The 9382-nt window shown below is 33.4% G+C and overlaps 1 long non-coding RNA gene across 1 annotated transcript in view; it reads right to left on the reverse strand.

The window, feature by feature from the left end:
* LOC309819546 overlaps positions 1-4721 on the reverse strand; it is a 636463-nt gene extending 631742 nt beyond the window's left edge. Inside the window, exon 1 of the long non-coding RNA XR_014296442.1 lies at positions 4702-4721. This is a non-coding gene — a long non-coding RNA (uncharacterized lncRNA). The remainder of the gene's footprint in view (positions 1-4701) is intronic.
* Positions 4722-9382: the final 4661 nt, after the last annotated feature.

Below are 9382 nucleotides of genomic sequence, written 5' to 3' on the forward strand. Positions count from 1 at the left end.
ACAGAAATAAATGAGTCAAGGGTCTTCATTCAGTGCAGGAATATGGGTTCAAACTTCACTGAATATATTCTCATGGCCAGTTATATGCACAGACAGATAGGAAAAGGAAGTTTCGAGTCTCCTTCAAAGAAAGTGTGGCAGTTATAAAATATGGCTGTGATTTCTTTGACACTTATCTCACACAGAAGTGGGGTCTTTATCCCCCCTCCATGAATCAGGGTGACTTTATGACCGCCTCATCCGGTAGACTGTGGCAGAATCTGCAGCAAGGTCACGAAAGTGCATTCATCTTCAGTCTCGTTGCTGAAACACTCATTCTTGCAGTCCTGAGACCACTTGTAAGAAGCCTGACTATCCTGAAGTCTCCATGATCTGAGGAAGATCAAGTCACCTGGAGATGCCACCTTGTAGGTGTTCAGTCCCGGCTGTGGCCAACTTGAATCACTCCAATACAGATGCCAGACAAGGGAGTTAAGAAATCACCAGATTATTCTAGCATCCAGTCATTTGAATCTTTCCAGCTAAGGCCCCAGAAATTGTGGAAATGGGACAAGCCATCTCTATGAATTCCCGACCTACAGAATAGTGAGCATAACAAAATGTTGGTTGTTTTAGACCACTAAAGGAAATTAACTCTGCAGCAATAAAAAATGACTGGAAGAAAGATGGAAAGCAGGGAGGAAGGGAGAAAGCCAGAAAGAGTGAAAGAGGAGAAAAAGAAGGAAGAGAGGAAAGAAGAAAGGGAGTAAGGAGGGGAGAGAGGGAGGGAGGAATAACGAAACAGAAGGAGTGCCTGTCCTGAAGTATTGTTAAACCAGGCCTTCCTCATGTTTTACCACAGATGATATTCATGGAGAATTTCTATTATCTGATTCAGTCTTGCCTTCCTCAGAGAGAACTGTTCAACTTAAACACAGATTAATTAGTTAATTGAATAGGGGAAAAGGAAGAAAAAGAATTTCCTTTATTTGGGGGAGACCTTTATTGAATAATGTGATAGAGTGATTTAAAAAAAGATAGCAAAACAAAGAAAAGGTAAGGGAGAAGGTAATTGAAAATACAGGCACAAGTTATTTCTTCTACAAAAGGAGTATCATGATTAGAACTTGAACTTTTAAATAGGTTCACACCACCAGAGCCAGTGAAACGCTAAGCAGGACATAAGATAGAAAACGTTTCTTGCCGAGCACAAGTCCATCAACATAATATGTTGATTATCAACTACTGTATAACTCATTACTTTAGAGATTAATTGGTGGTAATTATTCGCAAACTATACTTTTTCAAATTATTTAAAGGAATTTGCAATAAAATAAAAGTTTTATTTAAAAAATTTCTTTAAAACCGTGGCGTCATAAGAAATATATTTGGTCTTTGTCCCTGTTCCTGGCTAAGAGCTCTTAAAACCCTTGGATTTCCTGAGTGATGGACTCATCTTTTGTTATTCATCAGGAACCCCTTTTGAACACACCGGAGTCTATGCCAATGGGTAGACATAGGTTGACTTAGGGTGGGATCCCTAGATAGCTTCAGGATGGGGCAGGTCACCAGAAAGATCAAGTGATTAGGGGATTGGAACTTTCAGCTCCACCTCTGGGAAAGTGGAGGTGGGGCTGGAGATTGTGATCTATAAAAACTTCTGAACAATAAAATTAGATGAGCTTCTGGGTTGGTGAACATATCAAGGTGCTGAGAAGTTGGTACACCCAGAGAGGCCTGGAAGATTTGTGCCTCCCTCATCCCCCATACCTTGCACTATGCATTTCTTCCATCTGGCTGTTCCTATATAATAAATCAGTAAATTTGAATGAAGTGCTTCCCTGAGTTCTAGTAAAATCTTGAACCTGAGGAGGGGTTCTTGGGTACCCTCAACTTATAGTCATTGGTCAGAAGTAACGACGACGACCTGGGACTTGTGACTGGCATCTGAAGTGAAGGCAGTTTTGTGGGACTGAGCCCTTAACCTGTGAGGTCTGTGCTAACTCTAGGCAGTTAGTGTCAGAACTGAATGGACTTGTAGGACATTAAGTTGGTGTCGGCAGAGAACTGGTTGTTGGCGCGGAAAAACACTTCAGAAAAACCCAAGAACAAGCCACTGACCAGCTTTTCAGTTCTACGGATGTCTATTTTTCATCCCATTATTTATGGGAAGCCAGCTCTTCCAATGACCTACCAAAAATACCCCCAAAGAATGGAGTTCTGTGCTTAACTTCACTCAATCTGAAGACAAATTTCCTAAAGTTTTCGCTTCTATAACTTGCTTGCCCCATTAGGATTTTCCCACCCCTTCCATAAAAATAAACAAATGCATTTGTAACCAGAGGCTTCCTCATTTCAATAAGTTATTTAGTTTCAGCTCTTTCATAATCTAGAAATTGCCAAATGGTATTGGAAAAAAAAAAAAGCTATTGGAGATGAAAGAAGAAATTAAAGAGAGAGAAGGATTACCAGTGAACTGGGACACAAATTACAAATTTAGCAAGATGCAATTATGATCACTTGGAAGACAAGTGGTGTTTGGTCCTAAAACAGTTGATTTCTTTATGAACTAGTTTAAAATCTATTAACCTCCTTTGGGGGTTTCCGCCTCCCTATGAGATTAACTCTTATTCTTCATTGTCTCTCTGCTCTATTCCATGCTTGTGTGCTTCCTTTTTCTCTGCTTATTTCTCTCCCTCTCTTCTAATCTGGTCTCTCCTGTTCCAGGCCTAATAGGCAGTCCCATACTTTCCTAATCTCCATGTCTCTCCATTAAGTTTTGCTCATCCTACTGTACGTATTGATAGTATTTATCTCTCATCCTTAATCATAAATTGGTGACAGGACTGTCTACTATTACTTTTTAAAAATTTTTTAAAAGCAGCACATATATGAATTTACCCTCCTCCTTCCAAAATATTTTTATACCTCTGACATAGTTTTTTTCATCATTGACTATTTCAAGCTATTAGGCCACTGTAGGCCATAATCATAAAATTTTTCTTACGGAAAATTTCAAACATGTCAAAGAAGGGAGAATGACATGAACACCCTTGTACCCATCACCCAGCTGAAATGATGAGTAACATTTGGCCAGACATCTTAGAATTTTTGAGCTTAAAATAATCATAATTATAGTAAGTCACTATCACATAGCCTTTTGATGACCCATCTTTTAAGACAAAAAAGTGTAATTCTCTAAAGTAAGAATTTTCAACCATATTTAACTCATGCTCACTTTGAAAAATCAAAACAAACATATCCACCTTAATACCTATCTAGAATGTTATTTGACATTTCTAAATAAATTTAATTTAATCAAAATATAAAATAATTAGTATGTCAAATATGCTATTCCAAACTATATATAACTCCCCTTCCCAAACGCCCCTCACTTCGTTCTTATATTCTTCCCTGACAGGTACTCACCTCTAACCCTATTTGCAATTTAGAATTACTATTCTAAATATGTATTTTAAACAGCTTCTTTTTAATAAAATAATAGAAACATTTAAACCTTGACTTTCTGAGAACTACCAAGGGTGTTAAAAGCAGGCATTTTAAACTGTAGCTAACACAAGTAGACAAGTCTGTGAATGGCTACCATTGTCCAATGTCCATTGAGGGTGATCTGAATAGGTTTCAAAGACTGTAGAGGTCATATGACAAGTCAACACTGATATTTCTAGATTCTTTAATTGTAGATCTGCATTTTTAAATTAAATGCATATTACAGACGTAAGTCATTGTTCTTTTCTCAGTATATCGTGTTTCTGCCCTGACTTTATTTTAGCATGAAATAAAAGATTAACTTGCAGTACCAGCCATAGATAAAAATAAAATTCTGTAAGAAGTTTCTTGACCAAAATAAGTAGGGATCAAGAGCAATTTATTCAGTAAAAGTCTTCTATAATTATTGGCAGCTTAATTACTTCTTTCATTCTCTTCAAAATTACTGGTGTTAGAATGACCTTTCTAGTGCAAGTGAAAAGGGCTGTGACCTCCTTTTCGATTAAGCATGCCTTCTCATCAGAGACTTACCATTAAAAAAGAGTTTGCAAAGTAGAGGCTTACCACATTCCAAGAAATATGCCACTCAAAGGATTTGTTGAAAGTGCCTAAACTTTAAAATATGAATAGTGATATACAAGCAAAGAACCTTTGACTTCAGGTTTCTTCCTATCAAATAACATCTATTTTAGAAGATGGCTGACTATAGAGAACAAAATATTTGACAAATGTTTAGGGTACAAAGTGATACCTTACTATGGAGGTTTACCTGGAGGTCAAGTTCACAACATTTAACTTTAATTTCCCCATGATGGTGTTTAATAATATCTTGAAATTCAGCACTATATCACAGATTTACAAGGTAGCCCATTATATTATTTGGATAATGTGAAATAATTTGTTCACTGTCTTAAGTTTTTGTCTTTATTCAGTAAAGTGCCTACTGACTTACAGTTTTCAACAGCCCTAGTAATTTACAATCCTGGTATGACCTAGATTCAAGGTCAACATGCTGACTACTACTAAGAACCAGTACTTCGCTACCTTTAATTTAGGAATAATAGACAATAGAAATGGGAAATCCCTGCTAGAAATAGCAGTGCTCACTTGTCTTAGTTTTGCTATTTCAGCATCGAAACTCTTTTTTTTTAATTTTGGAGACTGTTCTGGCGATGGAAAGAAAAGGGGTCAGAACCTATCTTCCCTACTTACAGAAAGGCAGGGTGCCACAAGTGATTTAACTTTGCTAACTGGATGGTCCCTTCCAGAATCCTAAAAGTAAAGGGAGATGAAGAAACTATTAGAATTATTCACAACACTGATCCTGGGAGGGCATCTCCCAGCAATGACAATTATTTCTATCCAATTCTTTCTAACCCATATGAAAACATCTCAGTTCACCTTCTTTTTGAAAGAATCAGTGCATTCCAGGGGGCTGAATTTCAAGACTCCTCCATCTGGATTACATAATTTAATTGTACACATGCAGACTACTTCTTTCAGAGTAGCGATATCTGTTACTAAATGGATACAGTACTCTAAGCCAGCAGTCTCAGAGTGTGGTTTTGTAACTCCTTGAGGGTCTTTGAGGCCTTTTTATGAGGTCTGTGATGTCAAAATTATTTTCATAATAATACTAAAATATTTTTTCTTTTTTGCTCTTATTCTCCCACGAAGATACAGTACAGCTTTTCTTTTTTATAAACAGCTTTATTGAAATATAATTTACATAATACAAAATTTACCCATTTAAAGTGTAAAAAATGTGAGTATGAATGTATTCTCAAGCCTGAGGTATACGGTAAAATTCCTTCATGATATATAGTGAATAAGCAAGAATAGAAATTAAGACTTAGTATTGAAACGATTACTGAATAAGTCTATAAAGTTGCAGTGACTTTGAAATTTATCACATTAAAATTTTTTTCAGTATATTCAGAGTTGTGTAACCATCACCATGATCAATTTTACTATATTTAATAACCTCATAAAGAAATCCCACAGCCTTTAGCAATCCCCTGCATTTCTTCTCAACTCCTCTTTCCTAGCACTAGGCAACTGCTAATCTACTTTTTGTCTCCATAGATTTGCCTATTCTGGACATTTCTCATAAATGAAATCAAACAAGTCCCTTCTCAGATATATGATTTTCAAATATTTTCTCCCAGTTGTGCGTTGTCTAGAATTTTTCCAATAAACTGAAGCTCATATAAAAATCCAGAAATCTTCTTATAAGTCAGATATTAAAGAGATTTGTAGATATCCTTAAAAATTTCTTTTTTGAAAATATAGTTATTAATAATAAAATTAGGTTATGTTACCATGTAATGAGTTTATATTGTCACTTAGTGAGTTAAGAAATAATTCATTGAATTTTTATTTCTAATTCAATAAATATTAATTAATAATTATTAATAAGGACATATTATAAATATTAATTATTAATAAGTAACCAAATAAGGACAGGTAAATATATGGTTTCTACAGTCCTTTTCTTTCTAATTTTCTAAGCTTTTATAAAAGAGTTACTGAGAGAATAACATAATTGACTTAAAATATATATCTTCCTATACAGCAAGCTATATCTACCACTCAGAAAGCTTCCTACTTTATTCACATTTAATTTCAGATACCTCTCTCATTTTACCTAACTCCCTGAATTACTTGATTTTTCCAGAAAATCTACAGAAATTTGACAAGTACAAAAAGACACACTGAGTGAGTCAAACTTATTTAATCTCTTGAATCACTTGTTTACTTCGCTATGTTGCTATAGAAAGAGGAGAAAAAGATACCTATGGATATATTAGAGGACTCAGAGATACAAAATAATCCTAGCAAAAAAATGTGAACATGAATGTATTCTCAAGTCTGAGGAGGTATACTGTAAAATTCCTTCATGACATCTAGTGAATAAGCAAGAATAGCAATGTAACAAGACTTTGTTGAAACAATTATTTAAATAAGTGTAAAGTTATAGTAACTTTGATGTTTATCACATTTTTAAATTTGTTACATATAAGACAGCTTGTCAAATAATTATATGTGCCCAGTAGTTGCAATTTAAAATATAAATTATTGCAGGTTGTTTTTTCCTCTTTAACTATAATAACTTTTTAAAATTCCAAACATTATATTTAAAAATAAAATTAACTAATATAAAGTTATGATAATTTGTAAAAGCACTCAAAGATGAAAAAAGAAAATAATCTCTTATCCTAGCCCTAACCATGTCTAATTCCCTGAGTAATAGCTGGGTGTACATACTTTTAAAACTTTATCTGCACCCATACCATAATCAAATGCACACATTTACTTGGTGGGGTAAAGAGTACATTATTCTTTCATTTGTTTTACGAAAAAGTGGATAATACTTGACAAATTACTCTTCAACTTGCATCTCCCTCTTTAAGGGAAATCATGAATATCTTTTTGGGTTAACAGATAAAGCTTTAATTCTGTAGAGTAACAGCACTATAATTCCATAGCATAGCTGCATATAATCTCTTGTTCCCCTATTAATGGGTGATCAAAGTGTTAACAGTATTTTTATCACTACAAAGCTGCAATAAACACTCTCTTGATATATTTTTATCAATTGATATTATTTCCAGAAGATAAATTCCCAAAACTGAACTGATGAGTCAAGTTTTTTGCATATCTAACATTAGTAATAATAATTGGTACATCCATTTCCACTGAGGTCACAGCCATTTATAGTTCCACCAATGTACAAGACCACTAGTTTACTTTTATTTTTGTCTGCAAATGGTATTATCTCTATTTTACATTTTTGCCCAACTTTAGGGAAAATATTTTTATCTTGCTTTAATTTGCATTGCTAATGAGGTTAAGCATCTTTTCTTGTTTACCGGTCATTTGGATTTTTTGGTGTGAATTATCTTTTCCTGTTTCTGTGGATTTTCTATTATTTTCTTATCAAATTATGGGAGTGAACTTAAATGATGACTATTAACCCTTATCAGCCACATACTAGAACTATCCCTTACATTGCATTATTATTATTATTATTCTGTACTTATGACTCCCTTTTAATCTAATTCATTTAAAATTCTTAGGTTATAATATATGGCTATGTTTTTGCTTTTTCTCTTTATTCTTTGTTGTGTTTCTGTATTGCTCAAGAATATCTCTTTACATTATTCAACATTTTTCTACTGTTTTCTTATTTTATTTTATAACATTTTAATTTTATATTACATTCATGGAAATACATTTAATGATGTAGGAAAAGCACATATATAAATAAAATGATAAAATGTTATGAGGACTTGAAACTTGACCCGAAGAGACATATAGAGATACCCTGTTCCTGCATGTGAAGATGATATTATACAAACATTAATTCTTCTGAAATTAATAATGAATATAATTCAAACCTAGTCAGAATCCCAGAAGAGTTTATATTTTTATACTGGGGGTGGGGGGAGTGGTGTTTTTGTTATGGAAACTGGTTAGAGTGATTTAAAAATTCATATTGAGTTTAGATATCTCAAAGAACACAAAATTTTTGTAAAAGTAAATAAACAAATTGTCATCATATGATTCTGTAAGGATTATCCCCTGAGCCATGTGACAGGGAGTTTTGTCTATTTTTTTTTGTTTTTTAAATGATATATCACCAATGGTTAGACCTTTGGTAAGTACTAAAAGATGTTCACTATTTGAGATAATAAATGAATGAATGAATTGGGAAGCAGAGATGGGTCCCTGAAAGTCCTTCCACTCTCCGCTTCCCACCATGTGCTTCCCCTCCCTCTCCTTTTCTCTATGGCTCTTTTCTATCTTTTCAGAGAATAAGAATTCTCAATAGTCCACTCTGCAGAAGTGAGAAGAGAATGGTATACTTGTATTGCAGTATAGGAAAGGCATTTTAAGTGGAGGTTTATCTATTAAACTTGTTTCCAGTTTCTCTCTATTATGTCATTAATAATAAAGTCAAATTTTTATTCATGTGTCTGATTATTTTTTTGAGATAGATTCTTAGAATGAGGAATGAGAATGAATGGGTCAACAATTAAACATACTAAAGCTTGGGTAGCCAATTTTTTTTTCAGGTACCCTGTCACCTGCAGATTTTCCTCAAAAACTTTTCGCTGAGTCCTCACCAACATTAGGATTCAAAATAATTGGGAAAAAAAAAAAAAAAAACTCTTCCATAAGAAACTGCAAACATTGGTTATCTCCTCAGACAGAATTAATGAGCTGGGAATAGGTAAGAGAAGGGTTATTTTTTCCTTCTCTGAATTTTAAGTTATATGAATGTATTAACTTAAAAAGTTAAATTTAAATTCAATTTAAAATGATGTGGTAACTTGGGAAGAGGAATATGTTATCTGATGGCCCTTTCAAATGTGTATTTTAATTGACAGATAGATTTGTAAGTTTTGTGTGTCTCATCTTCTGTGAATTGTTTTTATCCTAGGTCCAGTTGGGATACTATTGTTTTATTACTGAGTTCTTCACAAACTAAAACTATTCAAGCTTGTCTTGTTAGTGCTTACCAGCTTGCTATTTATTCTCTGAATTTTGTTTAAATTTTTATTATTATATTAATTTTTAATATATGCTTAAATCAATTTTCCTTGATTTGTAGTAATTTTATGTTTAGAACAAAGTTTTATTTACCAACATTAGCTAATAACCTCTATTTTCTTCCAATTTTGTTTGTATCCATTTTACATATACTTCTATAATCCACCTATTTTAGATGATGAAATGAGCTCTGAGAAGTTAAGTGACTTGTGCAGATATAAGTAATAATTTATTAACTTGCAAACCCAGCAAATTCATATGCTATGAAGTAGGAATCTACCTGTTGTTATCATTTTTTATACAGCTGGTTATTTCAGTATAATTTATTAAATAACTA

The sequence above is a fragment of the Grampus griseus genome (assembly GCF_964374135.1).
Source record: "Grampus griseus genome assembly, chromosome: 3".
In the NCBI taxonomy this organism is placed as follows: domain Eukaryota; kingdom Metazoa; phylum Chordata; class Mammalia; order Artiodactyla; family Delphinidae; genus Grampus; species Grampus griseus.